The sequence below is a fragment of the Phyllobates terribilis genome, unplaced genomic scaffold, assembly GCF_046119375.1.
Source record: "Phyllobates terribilis strain yellow unplaced genomic scaffold, ASM4611937v1 Scaffold_11__3_contigs__length_659146591, whole genome shotgun sequence".
Classification (NCBI taxonomy): Eukaryota; Metazoa; Chordata; class Amphibia; order Anura; family Dendrobatidae; genus Phyllobates; species Phyllobates terribilis.
The window spans coordinates 509,326,952-509,346,895 of NW_027362771.1; the positions used below are offsets into that span (position 1 = coordinate 509,326,952).

General features: G+C 44.7%; 1 protein-coding gene across 6 annotated transcripts in view; it reads right to left on the minus strand.

The window, feature by feature from the left end:
* Positions 1-19,944, minus strand: part of GMCL1 (germ cell-less 1, spermatogenesis associated) — a 133,393-nt gene that overhangs the window by 91,876 nt on the left and 21,573 nt on the right. For 2 of the 6 annotated variants that reach the window (XM_073653601.1, XM_073653604.1), the window contains exon 2: positions 6,728-6,898. The exons of 3 other annotated variants lie outside the window; for them this stretch is intronic. The gene's annotated coding sequence lies outside the window, so the exon portion shown is untranslated. The remainder of the gene's footprint in view (positions 1-6,727; positions 6,899-19,944) is intronic. One more of the 6 variants, XM_073653603.1, reaches the window with a different exon arrangement.

Below are 19,944 nucleotides of genomic sequence, written 5' to 3' on the forward strand. Positions count from 1 at the left end.
CGGAGCCTAAGGGATTTATCTGTGTAACACAAATGACGCTTGACATATATAATGGTCATAATTTCCTTGTAATACCTTGCATTTCCCCTTGATAAAGCTATTGAATTGTACGCGAAACGCGCGTCAGGGCTTATTGGGGACCTGGTCTCTTCCCTTGGTACCTTCTATTCCCTCCTGCACCTATATATGTGTGTCCATTTGCTTAGACCTATGTTAGAACTGTGATTAAGGGCTTGAGATGCTATTTTTTAGGACTATTTAGCACTTGGCACATCTGTTCAGGAAGGTTTTTATTCCCTCACTTTGTCCTGATTTTACAGATTCTTTTGTTCTACTTAACCATTTTTATCTAAATAAAATTATTGTGCATTATCTATACATTGTGTACTCCAGTCTCTCCTTTGTTTGCCTATGTTCTTATGGAGTGATTTCCAACAAGCCCTGGTGCCTGACTGTGGCACTATGGGTTGATTTGTGCATTATATGGGGCTTTTTGTCTTCACACAAGTCCTGGCTGAAATAGATTCATGTGAAAACAACACAGGGTGAGGGTAAAAGTGTGTGGCAATACTTTATTGAACCACAAAGCGGACAATAAACACATAGAACAGTCCCAGCATATACCCAGGATGGAACAACATTACACAGTCTCACCCTTTCGCTGGCCCGCCCGGGATAGAACAGCTGCGACTTCGGGACTTCCAGGGCCATCTACCTCAAGCAGTGGCCCCTCCGCTTCTGACGGGCTCCCACTGAGAGAATGTAGCGGCAAGCTTAGGATTCTAGCAGCCCATTGAGGTACAAGGCCAGCAGGAGACCCAAGGGTCCAACCCTTGCCTCTCTGTTACCATGGGGCCAGATAACAGGCTGGTCCCAATCTGGCTTCTCCGAATGGCTCCATGGGTTCCAAGCGACCGAAGAGTCCCGCCTGGCAATCCCAAACAACATATCCATGGGGCCAGGTGACTTCATCGTTCCAACCTGGTCTCCCCAAACGTACAGTACAGACCAAAAGTTTGGACACACCTTCTCATTTAAAGATTTTTCTGTATTTTCATGACTATGAAAATTGTACATTCACACTGAAGGCATCAAAACTATGAATTAACACATGTGGAATTATATACTTAAAGTGTGAAACAACTGAAAATATGTCTTATATTCTAGGTTCTTCAAAGTAGCCACCTTTTGCTTTGATGACTGCTTTGCACACTTTTGGCATTCTCTTGATGAGCTTCAAGAGGTAGTCACCGGAAATGGTCTTCCAACAATCTTGAAGGAGTTCCCAGAGATGCTTAGCACTTGTTGGCCCTTTTGCCTTCACTCTGCGGTCCAGCTCACCCCAAACCATCTCGATTGGGTTCAGGTCTGGTGACTGTGGAGGCCAGGTCATCTGGCGTAGCACCCCATTACTCTCCTTCTTGGTCAAATAGCCCTTACACAGCCTGGAGGTGTGTTTGGGGTCATTGTCCTGTTGAAAATAAATGATGGTCCAACTAAACGCAAACCGGATGGAATATCATGCCGCTGCAAGATGCTGTGGTAGCCATGCTGGTTCAGTATGCCTTCAATTTTGAATAAATCCCGAACAGTGTCACCAGCAAAGCACCCCCACACCATCACACCTCCTCCTCCATGCTTCACGGTGGGAAACAGGCATGTAGAGTTCATCCGTTCACCTTTTCTGCGTCGCACAAAGACACGGTGGTTGGAACCAAAGATCTCAAATTTGGACTCATCAGACCAAAGCACAGATTTCCACTGGTCTAATGTCCATTCCTTGTTTTCTTTAGCCCAAACAAGTCTCTTCTGCTTGTTGCCTGTCCTTAGCAGTGGTTTCCTAGCAGCTATTTTACCATGAAGGCCTGCTGCACAAAGTCTCCTCTTAATAGTTGTTGTAGAGATGTGTCTGCTGCTAGAACTCTGTGTGGCATTGACCTGGTCTCTAATCTGAGCTGCTGTTAACCTGCGATTTCTGAGGCTGGTGACTCGGATAAACTTATCCTCAGAAGCAGAGGTGACTCTTGGTCTTCCTTTCCTGGGGCTGTCCTCATGTGAGCCAGTTTCTTTGTAGCGCTTGATGGTTTTTGCAACTGCACTCGGGGACACTTTCAAAGTTTTCCCAATTTTTCGGACTGACTGACCTTCATTTCTTAAAGTAATGATGGCCACTTGTTTTTCTTTACTTAGAATTTGTATTATGGCAAGAAAAAAGCAGCTAACAGTCTATTCAGTAGGACTATCAGCTGTGTATCCACCAGACTTCTGCACAACACAACTGATGGTCCCAACCCCATTTATAAGGCAAGAAATCCCACTAATTAAACATGACATGACACACCTGTGAAATGAAAACCATTTCCGGCGACTACCTCTTGAAGCTCATCAAGAGAATGCCAAGAGTGTGCAAAGCAGTCATCAAAGCAAAAGGTGGCTACTTTGAAGAACCTAGAATATAAGACATATTTTCAGTTGTTTCACACTTTGTTAAGTATATAATTCCATGTGTGTTAATTCATAGTTTTGATTCCTTCAGTGTGAATGTACAATTTTCATAGTCATGAAAATGCAGAAAATCTTTAAATGAGGTGTGTCCAAACTTTTGGTCTGTACCATGGGCTCTCTGATGGTCAATGGAGCAGATCCGTATCTTTCCAGTCAAGTCCATACCCTTAGGCTAGAATCATGTAGAATCCTAAGCTGTGTCTCTTTGGGTAAAGCCATACTACCAAGCTGATGGTGTGAAGAGAGTCTGAGTGTCCTCTTGCTTTTCCTTGATTCTCTGTTTTAAATCTCTCTGCTACAGAAGCATATCTCCTTTTTAATTACACCCCCAGGATGGGGGGAAAAGGGCCGCCTAATGTTTCATTGTTTGAGCATTTAAGGAATTTGCTTAGTTTGTCCTCCTCTCTTGAGTAAAGAAGCCACAGGGTCCACAACGGTTAATCAACATAATTACCAAACATTCATTGTTCCAGAATCAAAGAGGAGACAACCATCAGGGTTATACAAATACTGGTCTGTTTTTATTGATCAGGCACATAAATACACAAAGATAATAGTGTATTTCTCTTGGATTAACAAATCTAAATATCTGGTTTAAGATGATAGGCTGTATCATCACAATTCATTTCTCAAACTCACCCTCAACAGACCATATGTACTTCAGTGCTTTTGTTATACAATATACAGATTTCACGACCTGTACCCGATTATACGCAGGTTAAAGAAAAACAGAAAAACCGCATACGTTCATTCTGACATTAGTGGCTGGCATAAATGTGAAAGGGTGGGATAGACACTGTTGCTGTCCTTTACCTAAGGCCAGGTTCAAGAGAAAATATTTCAAAATTGTTCATTTTTCATCCACACAGTCCCCCGTGTGCCAGCAGCAGGTCCGCCACACAGTCCCCCGTGTGCCAGCAGCAGGTCCGCCACACAGTCCCCCGTGTGCCAGCAGCAGGTCCGCCACACTGTCCCCCGTGTGCCAGCAGCAGGTCCGCCACACTGTCCCCCGTGTGCCAGCAGCAGGTCCGCCACACTGTCCCCCGTGTGCCAGCAGCAGGTCCGCCACACTGTCCCCCGTGTGCCAGCAGCAGGTCCGCCACACTGTCCCCCGTGTGCCAGCAGCAGGTCCGCCACACTGTCCCCCGTGTGCCAGCAGCAGGTCCGCCACACTGTCCCCCGTGTGCCAGCAGCAGGTCCGCCACACTGTCCCCCGTGTGCCAGCAGCAGGTCCGCCACACTGTCCCCCGTGTGCCAGCAGCAGGTCCGCCACACTGTCCCCCGTGTGCCAGCAGCAGGTCCTCCACACTGTCCCCCGTGTGCCAGCAGCAGGTCCTCCACACTGTCCCCCGTGTGCCAGCAGCAGGTCCTCCACACTGTCCCCCGTGTGCCAGCAGCAGGTCCTCCACACTGTCCCCCGTGTGCCAGCAGCAGGTCCTCCACACTGTCCCCCGTGTGCCAGCAGCAGGTCCTCCACACTGTCCCCCGTGTGCCAGCAGCAGGTCCTCCACACTGTCCCCCGTGTGCCAGCAGCAGGTCCTCCACACTGTCCCCCGTGTGCCAGCAGCAGGTCCTCCACACTGTCCCCCGTGTGCCAGCAGCAGGTCCTCCACACTGTCCCCCGTGTGCCAGCAGCAGGTCCTCCACACTGTCCCCCGTGTGCCAGCAGCAGGTCCTCCACACTGTCCCCCGTGTGCCAGCAGCAGGTCCTCCACACTGTCCCCCGTGTGCCAGCAGCAGGTCCTCCACACTGTCCCCCGTGTGCCAGCAGCAGGTCCTCCACACTGTCCCCCGTGTGCCAGCAGCAGGTCCTCCACACTGTCCCCCGTGTGCCAGCAGCAGGTCCTCCACACTGTCCCCCGTGTGCCAGCAGCAGGTACTCCACACTGTCCCCCGTGTGCCAGCAGCAGGTACTCCACACTGTCCCCCGTGTGCCAGCAGCAGGTACTCCACACTGTCCCCCGTGTGCCAGCAGCAGGTCCGCCACACTGTCCCCCGTGTGCCAGCAGCAGGTCCGCCACACTGTCCCCCGTGTGCCAGCAGCAGGTCCGCCACACTGTCCCCCGTGTGCCAGCAGCAGGTCCGCCACACTGTCCCCCGTGTGCCAGCAGCAGGTCCGCCACACTGTCCCCCGTGTGCCAGCAGCAGGTCCGCCACACTGTCCCCCGTGTGCCAGCAGCAGGTCCTCCACACTGTCCCCCGTGTGCCAGCAGCAGGTCCGCCACACTGTCCCCCGTGTGCCAGCAGCAGGTCCGCCACACTGCCCCCCGTGTGCCAGCAGCAGGTCCGCCACACTGTCCCCCGTGTGCCAGGAGCAGGTCCTCCACACTGTCCCCCGTGTGCCAGCAGCAGGTACTCCACACTGTCCCCGGTGTGCCAGCAGCAGGTCCGCCACACTGTCCCCCTTGTGCCAGCAGTAGGTACTCCACACTGCCCCCCGTGTGCCAGCAGCAGGTACTACACACTGCCCCCCGTGTGCCAGCAGCAGGTACTACACACTGCCCCCCGTGTGCCAGCAGCAGGCCCTCCACACTGTCCCCTGTGTGCCAGCAGCAGGTCCGCCACACTGTCCCCCTTGTGCCAGCAGCAGGTACTCCACACTGCCCCCCGTGTGCCAGCAGCAGGTCCTCCACACTGTCCCCCGTGTGCCAGCAGCAGGTCCTCCACACTGTCCCCCTTGTGCCAGCAGCAGGTCCTCCACATGTCCATTTTTGACATTCATATGACACCTGTTTTGCACTTGAACAATTTAAACTATAATAATTGTCTAAATACAGTTTGCTATATTAATAATTGTAATAGATCTGAGAAAAAACTAACAAACAGATGTTACATGGGTGATATCCACATCCGTTTTTTCGGATCAGTTTTGCCCATTAAACTCAATGGGCGTGTTGAAAAAAAATTTTGATCTGACTAGTGCACCACCAGTTGCATACGTCAGAGTGCGGTGCCCATGATATTGCACATCAGTGCGCAGAAAAAGAAAATATGTAGCCTGCAGGTCAGATTCTGGTCCATCAGTCCTATCCTCTCCAACCTAAGGCTAGTGCAGCACCTGGCACGGGCCTGGCCGTAGTCTCATGAAACTTTCAAACGTCTGTTTTTCCTATATGTTTTCTGATCATGTCTTACACACACAGAACATGTACCCATTATAATTATGGGGCTGTTAATGTGTCTGTTTTATTGAGGGCCATGTGGTCACAAAAAGATTATGGAGACATGTCTGTTTTTGATCCAAGTTACAGATCAAAATTACCCATAGAAGTCTATGAGTCCAGGAGAACCACGTACAGCACATGGATGGCGTCAGTGCCCAGTCCGAGCACTTCTGATTAACATTGTAATGTACAGGAGAAGATCTGTTTATTTTTTCAAAAGTGAAAAATCACTGATGGTGAAAACAAACACTCACGAAACGCGGATCCGGGGCACCTTTCACCCTCGGACTGTTTTCTACATATCTGAAAAATTGTGGACATCTGAATGAGGCCCACTATACCCAACCTAACCAACCTGTCTCCTGACCGCAACTGACCACCTCTTCTCAGGAGTCAAACCGGCTTAACCAACAGACTGGTAAAATGTGCATCACTGTGAATTAGGTGGTTTAGATAATATGGCAAATCTTTATACCGTCTAGTCTAAATTTCCACCATCTACTGGTTTGCTTAAAGGTAATCAGAAGGTTTTTTCTATGTAATATGAGGACAGCATGATGTAGAGGCAGAAACACTGATTTCAGGGATGTGTCACTTATTAGGCTGTGTGCTGTTGTTTTAATAAAACATTAATTTTGTCAGGAGATTATCACTACCCGGACTGCTGACCATGTGCCTCCTGGTCCAACCACACCCACCCCTAGCACAGAATAGCAGTTCACTGTCAATACAGAAAGCTGTGGTGGGGCGGGGGCAGCCTTTGAGCTCTGCCACATACTACAACATCCAGTAACCTAAGTGATACATCGCTGGAATCAGGGTCAAGTTTTCTACATTTTGCTGTGCTCAGATGTTCATTATCAGCCACACAGAAAGGGCAGACGTCTTCTAGGATATTAGATTTTTTACAGCCTCAGTAGTGGTTACATATCATGAAATATAAAGCAGCAAATGTTTTATTATAATCGGTCTTCTATAATGAAATGAACACTGAGAAAATAGATTAGGAACATTGACAGTGGGATTTATGGCTAGGGAAAAAAAACAAACAAACTTGCTTTTCAAGAGAAATTCACGCCAGAATCCATACTTTTTTGGGTGAGGTGTCCAGTTCTGACGCCTTTTTTGTATGTGGTTTTGATGAGTCTTAATGCTTTTCTTTCCTCTCTTTTTTTTTTTTGCAGTATTTTGACTTAAGGTTTTGTGCAGAGTCCGCAGGGAATCAGCATCTAAGAAATGATATGTCACAGAAGGAATTATTTCTCAATGAGTTTTTCAAAACCTAAGAACAGATATGGGGAATTCCACTGAGAGTAATAGAAAGCGCATTGAACGACGAGTGTATGAAATACTTTTTCTCAGCCAAAGTCCACATCAAAAATTGTTTCAAATATAAAGACATCACAAAAAAATACAGCCATATCTACTAATACCTGGTTACAAAACAAGACCTCTAACATATATATTATACCAAGAAGGTTTGTGCTGAAGTAAACATATATACCCTCTAAAAACAATACTTTTATTTTTTACTCTTAAAAGAGACCTATACCCGTGTATATAAAGTACAGAATATTTCTATAATTGTCAGAAATTAAATAATGGCACATCTCCCTGAGGAGGATAATTATTCCAAGATACAGCAAGGACTTCTATAGCCCTATTATGCCTGTAATATGATCCTGCCTGAAGCGGAGGTTGGCACCCTAATAACGTTTTTGGCGCCCTCGCTCAATGGCGGCTGTCCCTACCTGTCCCTGTTACACCCTACGGGGTGAACTAAACAGGATGTAGAGACTGCCTAGTCTAATACATATATATTCCTAGTATAACAAATGATAAAAAATATATAGATGGACAAAAATCAATTGATAGACTCATCTGTCATTCAGAGTATGCCTCGACGCGTTTCCGCCATCATTAGGTTCATCAGGAGGCCGATACCGGGACTCTATGTCAAGGAATGATGAACTTGCATGATGTATACTGCAGGAAGCTGATGGCTGACACCAATCAAAACAAGACCTCCACGAAAAAAAAAGCTTCCCATTGAATTAAATGTGAAAACACACCTATAGTTCAGCGTTTTTCTCCAGGTTTGTTTTTTGTTTTGTTTTTTTGAGTGGGACAAAAAAAAACAAAAAAAAAAAAAACACAATATGCTCATTTTTAGGTTTTTCTGCTAGAGAAAAAAAGCTCCAAATTTGAACACTGAAGTAAAGAAAACATTATAGGAGGGACCATGGACGGAAAACACAAAACACAACAAAAAGAATGTGGAAAATAATAAGCCTGTTTTTATGCGATATTTGAAAGTGAATTTTTTTAATTTTTCAGCCAGAAAAATTCACCCCAATCAGTGTGGGTACCAGTGATGCAACAGCCACCGATCAGTATGACATCACCAGACAACCCCTGAAAGCATTCAATTAAGTTAAAGGGGTTTTCCCACGAACAAAAAGTTAATTTTAAAAATTGTCTGTGTCTGACAGTGTACAGAACATACCACATCTCCTGGGCAGGGGAGGAAGCAAAAGAGTATACAGACATTACATGGGACCACAGCTCCTGGGCAGGGGAGAAAGCAAAAGAGTATACAGACAGTACATGGGACCACAGCTCCTGGGCAGGGGAGAAAGCAAAAGAGTATACAGACATTACATGGGACCACAGCTCCTGGGCAGGGGAGGAAGCAAAAGAGTATACAGACATTACATGGGACCACAGCTCCTGGGCAGGGGAGGAAGCAAAGGACAATACAGACATTACATGGGACCACAGCTCCTGGGCAGGGGAGGAAGCAAAAGAGTATACAGACATTACATGGGACCACAGCTCCTGGGCAGGGGAGAAAGCAAAAGAGTATACAGACATTACATGGGACCACAGCTCCTGGGCAGGGGAGAAAGCAAAAGAGTATACAGACATTACATGGGACCACAGCTCCTGGGCAGGGGAGGAAGCAAAAGAGTATACAGACATTACATGGGACCACAGCTCCTGGGCAGGGGAGGAAGCAAAGGACAATACAGACATTACATGGGACCACAGCTCCTGGGCAGGGGAGGAAGCAAAAGAGTATACAGACATTACATGGGACCACAGCTCCTGGGCAGGGGAGGAAGCAAAAGAGTATACAGACATTACATGGGACCACAGCTCCTGGGCAGGGGAGGAAGCAAAAGAGTATACAGACATTACATGGGACCACAGCTCCTGGGCAGGGGAGGAAGCAAAGGACAATACAGACATTACATGGGACCACAGCTCCTGGGCAGGGGAGGAAGCAAAAGAGTATACAGACATTACATGGGACCACAGCTCCTGGGCAGGGGAGGAAGCAAAAGAGTATACAGACCTTACATGGGACCACAGCTCCTGGGCAGGGGAGGAAGCAAAGGACAATACAGACATTACATGGGACCACAGCTCCTGGGCAGGGGAGGAAGCAAAAGAGTATACAGACATTACATGGGACCACAGCTCCTGGGCAGGGGAGGAAGCAAAAGAGTATACAGACATTACATGGGACCACAGCTCCTGGGCAGGGGAGGAAGCAAAAGAGTATACAGACATTACATGGGACCACAGCTCCTGGGCAGGGGAGGAAGCAAAAGAGTATACAGACATTACATGGGACCACAGCTCCTGGGCAGGGGAGGAAGCAAAAGAGTATACAGACATTACATGGGACCACAGCTCCGGGGCAGGGGAGGAAGCAAAAGACAATACAGACATTACATGGGACCACAGCTCCTGGGCAGGGGAGGAAGCAAAAGAGTATACAGACATTACATGGGACCACAGCTCCGGGGCAGGGGAGGAAGCAAAAGACAATACAGACATTACATGGGACCACAGCTCCTGGGCAGGGGAGGAAGCAAAAGAGTATACAGACATTACATGGGATCAAAGCTCCTGGGCAGGGCAGGAAGCAAAAGGGTATGCAGGCATTACATGGGACCACAGCTCCGGGGCAGGGGAGGAAGCAAAAGACAATACAGACATTACATGGGACCACAGCTCCTGGGCAGGGAAGGAAGCAAAGGACAATACAGACATTACATGGGACCACAGCTCCTGGGCAGGGGAGGAAGCAAAAGAGTATACAGACATTACATGGGACCACAGCTCCTGGGGCAGGGGAGGAAGCAAAGGACAATACAGACATTACATGGGACCACAGCTCCTGGGCAGGGGAGGAAGCAAAAGAGTATACAGACATTACATGGGACCACAGCTCCTGGGCAGGGGAGGAAGCAAAAGACAATACAGACATTACAGCACAGAGTCACAGAGGATTCATTTTGTGAGGTAAAATACGGTTTAAAAACAGGCAATGAAATGTTTTACCTCACAAAATGAATCCTCTGTGCTCCCCTGCTATAATGTCAGTATTATCTTTTGCTTCCTCCCCTGCCCAGGAGATGTGGTATGTTCCTGCACGGTCAGATACAGACAATTTTTAAAATTTAATTTTTATTTGTAGGAAAACTCCTTTAATACTTAAACATCAGATTAGATTAATAAACTTATGATTGGAGTCTGAAGCATGAAATGTGATGGGCCAGGGGGCTGCACGTGGTGGGTGACATTTGGCTTCGATGCAGCCACTCCATAGCGACTTTGTACAGCATTATTAGAAATGAATTGTAAATTGCTCGCTTAGTGCTAATGGCTGCACACTTCCTGCACAACCTTGCAGCAGTTACCAATAAATTAGCAACTTGCTATGAATTTCTAATAATAGAGCAGATATCGGCAATCTGAGATTCAATTCTGGTATCATTTGCTTTCCGAGACTTGAGACTCGTCCGCTCCTCACAGCCTTAACGTGCAACAACCTAATATTAAGCTGGGCTCACAGGAGAGCAGAAGAAAAAATAATTTCATCCCCCAAAAAAAATCAGACGATTTTCTTCTCACTTGTCATCCGTGTGCAATCTGTCTTTTTACAGCAGCTAGAAATCATTTACAGGACCATTTCCAGTTTCCTATGTTACAGAACTGCGATGTATCTGTAATGTGATGCTGTACTGTGGCTCCGTACGTCAGATTTTTTTTTTCATACAAAGACTTGAATGGCTGATTCGCATCTGACACACGGAAAAAATGAGCGTGTGTTGCGGTATTTTTTTTCCACATGGAGAATCGGTCAGTGAAAGGGGAAAAACAAAAAAACAAACCGCAAATGCCCATCGAATAACACTGGTCCTGAAACTATGTGTGAACGAGCCCTTACAGTGATTATACCCAGGGAGGCAATCAAATTGTATATCAAAGAGCCATCACTTCACTATTCTTTGAGTTCTGTACAGTCACCTCTATCAAGGTTATGAGCAATATTAAGGCTGTGTGCCCACGATGCAGATTTAATGTGTTTCCACAGCAAACACGCATGTTAAGTTGTCTGCCATGTTTCCCAATGATAATCCGCATGTGCTGTGCACATGCTGCAGAAATTTCCGCTGCGTATTATCATTGCAGAAAAAACCGCAGCACAACCATTAATTGTGCGGAATCACGGCGAAGTCGCCGCCATTGACTTGCATTGGACAGCATAACATCCGCATGCATACATGTACACATGCAGATATTATGCGATTCAATGCGCGGATGGTACCCGGGTCTGGAGAAGAGGAGACTCTCCTCCAGACCCGGGTTCCATAGTACCTGTAGTTTAAAAAGAATTAAAATAAAAAATAAAACACATACTCACCTTCTGATGGCCCCTTGTCTGCTTCCGGTGGCACTGCTGGCTCTTCGGCTGCTCGCGATGGTGTGAAAGGACCTTCCATGACGTCATTTAGTCATGTGACAGGTCACGCGACCACTGATATTGGCGTTTGCGTGACCTGTCACATGACTAAACTACATCACGGAAGGTCCTTTTTAGAGCACCGCAAGCTGCCAAAGACTCCGGACACACCGTAGAGGAGCCAGGGGGGCCATCGGAAGGTGAGTATAATGGTTTTCTTTATTTTTCAACATTTTTTTTTTTTTAAAACTATTGATGCTGCATTTGCAGCATCGTAGCTTGGTCACACAACATAAATCCATGCCGGTTGCATGGATTTATATAGTGTGATCAAGTTGTCAAGCACTTTTCCAAGTGATGCTAAAATCGCTTGGAAAAGCGCTTGACAACCCGCATGTGAAAAACGCTTTACAAACACTTCTACCTGGCAGAAAAAAAGCATGTAATATCCACATGCGTTTTTTCTGCCAGGGAGATGCAGAAACGCTCAGGAAAAATCCAGAGCATTTCTGCATCGTGGGCACATAGCCTAATATTTAACCAATAACTGAGCAATCAGAATGGGAACACATTGGTCATAGAAACACTGATAGAGATTACAGGAAGTAGGGGCATGTCTCTGTCTCTGCTCTCCTTTTCGTCATACTAGATACAGCCATAACAACAGAGAGGTTTGCTTTCACTTTTAGCAATGGCAAAAGCAATGCATGCCAGGAAATAGGGGAAAGGAAGTCCCAGGACTTATAGAGCTGTTAGAAAGCTGATGAAGAGAAACCGCCCACTCAAAGTGTGCATGGTGCATGAGAATCACATCAGATCTCGGGAAGCTTTTGTTTAATCCTCACTTTCTACATTTATACTCTTTACCTGATGTTTCTCTCTAGGAGAGGGGTTCCCGATACCGGCAAGTTAATAATTATTATATATATACACACACACACACACACACACACACACACACACACACACACACACACACAACTCCGTCATGAAGTGTGTGCACAGTTTGGAGTCACGCCAGGGTCCCAGGGCTTTTCAAAGATTGGAGGGGCTCTTGGGGACCTCTGATTTTCCTAAACCTCACACACAAGCATATTTTCTCCTCCAGTCATCTGTTGTGAAACCTTATGACGAGGCTCCTGTCTGTACTCAATTTGGTCCTCTCTGAAAATTCTTCTATTCTTGTCTGAGTTACTTCTGTTTCTTCAGGAACACTGTACTCTCTAGGGTGTCGTCCCCCAATGTGTGCCTCTATGCTCCACTGGTTGCAATTAGTCAATATTCCACTATTGCTGTGGTGGGATGGCTTTTGTGCTTGTTTTATCAAAACTGTGTTAACCTATGTTATTTACAAGTACTATTATTTTTTACTTACTAATAAAAGGTATATACTCATTTTGCCTTTTTCTTGGGTTTTGTCTATGAAATGTCTACAGCGTGAACATGCTCCTACACACTGCACAAATGCTCCGGCTCATTTCTTTGGTTTTGCTGTAGTTTCTTGTACTTTGTATAAACAGGGGTGAGGCTCCCCCTTTTTGAGCAAGGCATTTCATTTATATAGCTTCCCATGGGCAGGTGTCTGCACGGTCGGGCCCCTGTCCTCCTTTACATTGAGGTCGGCAGACACAAGGTAAGGTTTTAATACTAGAGACAGGACAGGACCATCCTGATTGGGAACACATTGTTGCGGTGGGATAGCTTTTAAGCTTTTTTTGATCAAAACCGTGATAACGAAAGTAGAACTGACGAATAAAAAAGGATTTTCTGGCACTTCCATCCATGAAATGAATCTATTTATGGATGGAAGTGCAGGAAAAACCTTTTTCTTCATTGCTTCTACATTAGCTGAACTTCACCAGCAGGAATTGGCACCATTCATCAACTCGCCAATGAATCCCAAACATGATTGGCGTGGTGAGCTTCTTTAATTCTTTCTTCTACAAACCGTGATAACCAAGTACCCTATGATATTTACATGTACTATTACTAATTTACTTACTATTGGGTATATGCTCACAGTGTGAATGTGCTCCAATAGTAGCTATTGGTAATATTTTCATTGTGTTTAAAAAAAATGGAAAATAAAAGCCTTAAAAAACATTTCTTTGTGAGAAAAAGTTTTTTTATTTTCTAATATTCCCTGCTATTCAGTTGCTTTCTTAAACTCCTAGACAAACCCTTTAAACCTTAGTACTCAAGACTTTTTAGGTCTACATACATTTTCTAGCAATATACAGATAAAAGTGCACACTCCCTTGGCTGCATCACTGCAAAGGTTTATTCTCCAATAGTTTTCCACTCCTGTACACAGAAAACACAGATTCCTAAAAAAAATTAAAAAAAAAAAATAAAGAAAAAAAAGTCTGTAGATTTATAAACGCTGCTGACCCAATGCGGGAGAAACCTGCCAATTCATCTCTATATAATGACCATAAGAAGAGTTACTGCTGTCAGAGCCGCCTGGTTGAATTTATCTGAAACATTAAGTTTAAGTTGGCTAAGAGTACATATAAGAAATGTGTCTGTAGGCCTTTAATTAAAGGTGTTGTCTGGTGAAAGCTTACCTTAAGGCCACAGTGGTGGCCAAAAGTATTGGCACCCCTGCAATTCTGTCTACTTTTGGCCACCACTGTATGTGCACACTGTGTGTTTTTGGTGCATTTTCGCACCATTCTTTCCTAGCGAAAATGGGCCAAAACCGCTGGGTAATCAGTGTGCCAGATAATGCACTGACAATCCTGAAGTGCTGTGCACATGATCATCAGCTGATTGAACTATAGTGACCTCACTCCCAGCAGCTCAGCGCTATACACTGACAGGAGTGATTACACTCCTGTCAGTGCATAGAGTGCTTGCTGGTTTGACTGCTGTAGAAGTGACCCGGATCTTCGTGGGACACTGGATTAGGACATCACGGCGGACAGGTGACAGATATGGCAGTTTATTTTTGTCGGCTTTTTTTACAGATGACAATGGCTTTAGCGGAATGGGCATTAGTGGAGTATAACGGCGTTTTATTTTTAAATAAATGATTAAAACCATGTGGAATTTTATTTAAAATAACAGACTTTATTCTGGCCGCATCTTTATTTAAAAAAAACTTAGTCTTATAGACTCCCTCCATTACTAACCTGGGCTTCATGTCAGCTACCAATACAAGGCTGGCATGAACCCCAACCCTATTACCCCACTTGCCGCCACACCAGGGCAAGTGAGAAGAGAGGAGACTAAGCGCCAGATTTGGCGCATCTTATGGATGCACTAGTTCTGGGGCCGTTGAAAGCTGATATTATTAGCATCGGAACGGGTCAAAATCCATGGCCCCTTCCCTGGTTATTCATATCAGCTCGCAGCGGTCTGTTTAGCCTTTGCTGGTTAGAGTTTATAGGGGGACCCTATGTCAATTTTTTTCTGGGGTCCACTGTAATCTTGCCAGTAAAGGCTAAGCAAACAGCTGTGTGCTGTTAATAGCAAGGGAACATTTCTGGCTAATGGCCCCTTCCCTGGCTTGTGATATCAGCCCCCAGCAGTCGGCTTTCCCTCTGCTGGTTATGAAAATGATGAGGGAGCCCAAGCCATTTTTTTTAAATTTTCCGGACGTAGCATATTTTAGCTGTGTCAAAAATCGCTGCATTCTATTTAAAGCAGGTAACTCCACGTGTTCGCAGAACCATGCAGATTTACCGCATTCAATACATTCTAGTGGTCAAATTTCTGTTGCGGAGACGAGCAACTCCGCAAGTGAATTTCACATGCTGCGGTCCTGAAAGACGTTCCGCATGTCAGTGGTTCCGCGGGTGATAAGCAGCCTCAGATTCACGCATAGTGGACATGGGATTTCTAGAAATACCATCCACTATGCTGTAACATCTGGCCGCTGCGGGTTTGACGCTGCATAACTGTGCAGCTTCAAACCTGCAGCATTTTCCTGATCATGGGCACGCACCCAAACTCACCCGCAGCATGTAAATTTCTGTAGCGGATTTTGACCGATCGAAAGGTCATTACATGCGGTAGTTCCGCATGTACTGACAAAACAAGTGCGGCATTAGATCAAAGCGTTTTGGACACAGCGAAAAAATGCTGCATCCAAAGCGCTGCTAGCTGCTGATCGTGGGAATGTAGATGCTAGCCAAACAGCTGTGAGCTTTTATTAATAGCCAGGGAACATGTTGGCCTAATAGCTAAAAATAGCAGCTCTCAACTGCCCCAGAAATGACATTAATGGGAATTAGGGCTAATGGGATTAGGTGTCGTTGACACCAAGCCCTTTGTTTAGTGATGAAGAGCCCTTTGTTTAGTGATGAAGAGGTGTCAACCAGACACCCTCACAACTAAACCTGTAAGTAAAGAGTTAAATAAACAGAGTAAAACACTTTATTTGAAATACAACAGACACATTTAATCATTTAAATTAACCAATATACTCACCCCAGGTCTGACAGTAATCCAAAAGTTAAAGCGATGTTCCAAGATTCTTATTTCAAATATCTTTATTTAGCTCCAAAAAGCATTCATTGCTGTACAAAAACGCACCAAAATCATGGCAGAAGGCGTGTTTTTGCTGCCAAGAGATGCAGAAACCTTGCAGAAATTTCTGCAATCAAATCCTGAACGTCTGCACATACCCTAATACTGAAGAAAAGCAGATCTTAAGTACAAAACATACAAGGTCAACTCCAAAAAATCTTTAACGTGCAAAGGTACCACCAATGCATATAAGCTGCCATGACAGACATGCATTTAGGTACATCTACAGAAACTTTTTTTTTTTGATTGGTCAGTCATAAACAAAAAATTTACAGAAGAACCACATGATAAAACCATAATTTTTTTACACCTCAAAAAGCTGCATGGTTGGAAAAAAAAAACAAAAAAACAAAAAAAACACGATTTTAGTGTATTTTGACCTGTGGTCTAAATAGACTCATGTAAACTTAAAAAGGACAGTCAGCACAGAATGACTATTCAAATGAAGCCCCGCCGCAGCCAATCATTTATGTACACCTTCCCAACTGCTTGTTTTCCCTTTATCTCTGCCCCCACCCCACCCTTCTTTGATTGACAGCTCTGGCTTCAGAGACAGAGAAGGGTGGAGATAGATGGAAAACATGCAGGTGGGAAGGTGTATTTAATGATTGAAAGCCATGAAGTACTGAGCGCCTGTACTTGATTTGAACAGAAGGGAAAAAAAGGTAAAAAAAAAAAAAAAAAAAGAAGAAGGAAACAAAGTAGGAGAATTCACCACTTCACTCTGAAAGATGAGGAATACTGGAATAAAAAAATACAGCATAGGGCAAAAACCCTGCAATCATGAGCAGCAAGTTACAGCAGCAGCTGCCAAAAACAAAGTATAAAGCCACATGTTCATACCTAAGAGAAGTTTGTCACCAGTTTTAAATTTCTATTTTCACTCATATTATGCAGAAAGAAGAGCAAAGGATGAATCCTGTGTGATCTTGTCAATTACCTGAAAGCTGCAGTACCTGCCTCAACTAACAGAACATCAGACGACTAGAGAGGAAGGAGCGCGGTGCTGGGAATACTGTGGAAAGGTCCGGATGTGTGAGCCAAGATGCGGCTGTCTTTCAGAGAACACGTCTAGCAGCTACAGAGTGACAGACTGCAATCAGCTCTAAGCAGCTCTCCCTGATCACAGCGGGAAGCCGAAACTTGGCCAATTTGCTCAAATACGTCTACTAATTAGGACACTGGCATATAGGAAGAAGAAGAAGAAGAAGCGGCTCCTCGAGCCAGGTGACACTACTCAACTTCAGACATAAAATATGTAAAAATAAGCACTTTCCAGTTGTATGTGCTCTGGGGCCCAGACATTACACACCTCCCTCAGGCATTTTATAGTGGCCATACTATGTGACTATATGGCAGCACAATGACAGATGCTGCAGTCCACTCTGCCAAGTATGTAAAAATCAATGGCAAGTCACAACAGCTCATCAAAGATTTATTGAAAGGAAACCTGCAGAGAATTTTAGGCCCACCAAAAATTAATTGATCTAATACAGTTCTGTCCCAGTACTTTCTGCAGCATTGTCAATTAGATCCAGCAGTGGCTTAAAAGGAGTTTATAGATTTTGAAAAAAAAATTGTGAGAGCATAGTCATTGGTCTAAAACAGCGTTACCCAACTACAATCAATTCTCATGGCCCCTAAGGGCATAGGTTCAGGATTTCCTTAGTATTGCACAGGTGAGAGAATCTGCGGCAATTTCTGATGCCTTGATAATAATTCCATCACCTTGGCAATAATAAGGAAATCCGGAAAACATGACCTGTTGGGGCCCTGAGGACTGGAGGTTGGGAAACACTGGTCTAAAATAAACCCCCAGCTATCGCAGCAGCACCAGTTCATGGTCCCATGATAAAATCCTGAACACCAATCATGCAACTACTGCAGTGGTCATATGAAGGGCGTATGGGACGTCATCTCGGCACATACGGCTGTGGACAACTAGGTCAGTGAGGGTTTCAGTTGGCTACCAAAGTTAAGCAAAAAGTCGCTTGACCGGAGCCCTGCGAACCTCCCCCTATCGGCTGGCGTACCTGACGTCTCTTCTGATTAGTAGGCCAGGGGTGAATCGTACACAAGTCATACAACAATCCTAGTAATCTGAAGACGTGCCACTGATGCAGACAGATAGGAGCTGGGTCGGAGGTCACAGACTAGCATCAGGTTTATTGGACCAGGGCTCTGCGTATCTTTTTGCTCAACTCTATTGGTAAGTAATGCTTATTTCTTTAGAGGGTGCTGCCTTACAGGCAATGCTCACTGGGAAAAAGTTATCAAATTTGCATTCATCCAAAAAGAAAAAAACATTTTCAAATTAAATGTCTCAATCATTAATGAGTCTTAAAACATAAGGTAAATAGGGTCATCATCCAATCCAATAACACTCTTCCATGTGCCATGCTCACATAAAGCATCTCATACTATCCTTAATGAAAAAAATGAGTATGGGATTGACAAGGCTACAGTTAGGTGGATTCATAACTGGCTCAGTGACTGTATTTAAAGAGTGGTAATAAATGGTTACACATCCAATTGGAAAAGTGTTTCAAGTGGGGTACCACAAGGCTCTATCCTGGCCCCAGTGTTAATTTTTTTTTTATAAATGATCTAGATAAGGGAATTGAAGATAAACTAATCACATTTGCAGAGGATGCAAAGCTAGGAGGGATAGATAACACTAGAGAAGACAGAGAAAGGATTCAGAAGGATCTAGATAAGCTTGAACAATGGGCAGCGACTAACAGAATGGTATTTAACAGGAAGAAATGCAAGATTGTACATCTGGGCAAAAAAAACGAAAATTACATCACATAATGGGAAGACTAGAACTAAGCAACAGCATGTGTGAAAAAGACTTGGGTATACGAATAGATCACAGACTGCACATGAGTCAACAGTGTGATGCAGCAGCAAAAAAAGCAGTTGTGGGATGTATTAGGAGCAGCATAGAGTCTAGATCACATGAAGTAATTATCCCCCTCTACTCCTCCTTGGTCAGACCTCATTTGGAATACTGTGTCCAGTTCTGGGCACCACACTTAAAAAAAAAAAAAGACATTGAAAAACTGGAGCAAGTTCAGAGAAGAGCTACCAGGACGGTGAGCAGACTGCAAACTATGTTCTACGAGGAACGGTTAAAGAATGTGAGAATGTTTAGCTTGAAAAAAGGAAGGTTAAGAGGAGACATAATAGCTGTCTACAAATATATGAAGGGATGTCACACTGGAGAGGGATCGTTCCTTAACAATGGAATGAAACTGAAAGGAAGAAGATACAGATTAGATATTAAAAAAAACTTTTTTGACAGTGAGGATGATCAATGAGTGGAACAGGTTTCCACAAGTTGTGGCGAGTTCTCCTTCAATAGAAGTCTTCAAACAGAGGCTGTCGGAGATGGTTTAGTGAATCCTGTATTGAGCAGGGGTTGGACATGATGACCCTGGAGGTCCCCTCCAACCAGTGCTGTGGAGTCGCAGTTGATATAAAATGGACCGACTCCGAAAATATACAATAAATTGGGTACCGTAGTTCAATGCAGTTTGTGGGGAATATTTTTTTCATAAGAAATTGGGAAAGTTATAAAATGTCCTATAAATGTCTGTCCTATTCCTGATCTAAGGTCTAGACTTTTAGATGAGATGAATCTGTGCTGCAGTTTATGTACATGTTAAGTAGTGAAGCTGCTCCTCTACAGATAAGGGGGGAAGAAAAACAAACACACAAGGAAGGAATGCCTGCACTCATCTCAGAACAGCTAGAGTGAACGGGAAAGCAGGATTAAGAACAAAAAAAAAAAAAAAAGAACAGGTTCTTGCAATTATAACTGATAATGCTTCAAACATGATAGGTACAATTAAACTGATGAATGAGCATAATGAAGGTGAACAGCAGCTAGAAGAACATTTCAGATTCAGTATGTTGGAGATTGAAGGTCACAGTCCTGTTCCCATAACTGAGGAACAAACATATTACTACAGAACAGCA